Raw genomic sequence first — 615 nt, 5'->3', positions numbered from 1 at the left:
TAGGGGCGTATCTATGTATAAGACTGTTCTAAGCAGTGTTGGAGTAAATGGAGGGTTCTGCCTATCACTGTGATTAACTAACAATTGTCAAATAACAGCTTAATGTAAATAATCAAAAAATTAAAAAGAAACAACTAAATTTTATCTAAGATTCACTCAGCTATCTAATCAATTATTTGGAAATTTTGGCTAATGCTGTAATAGCTGATCACAGCTAAGATATTTTGTTTGCTGACCGTGAGATAGAAAGTACATTTGCATTATGTAGTTTTATCCCCTCTAATTCCATGAATGTGGGTACTGTTAGTAGCTACAGAAAGGTGAGAAAAGAATGAAGGAACACTGAGAGCCCAGGTAACTTACCCACATCGCACAGCTGGTCACTGTCAGGGCCACCACTTTGGTCCGGATCTGTGTCACTCTGGAGTCCTTTCCCATGCTGGCTTAAGTCCCATAGCTAGATACTGTTTCTCAGCTAACTTTCTAATGTTCTGCTATCTACCTAATTCTGGTTATCTAACCCAAGTAGAGCTTATTTTAGAAAGATGAGAATGACATTGAAGCAATGGGAAGCAAAATGGAGCACATATTATTAATAAGAAACCTATTTCTTTT

Source organism: Otolemur garnettii, unplaced genomic scaffold (genome assembly GCF_000181295.1).
Source record: "Otolemur garnettii isolate 467f Iridium unplaced genomic scaffold, OtoGar3 scaffold00168, whole genome shotgun sequence".
Classification (NCBI taxonomy): Eukaryota; Metazoa; Chordata; class Mammalia; order Primates; family Galagidae; genus Otolemur; species Otolemur garnettii.
The sequence above is the reverse complement of the archived record's forward strand: the minus strand, read 5'-3'. Positions refer to the sequence as shown.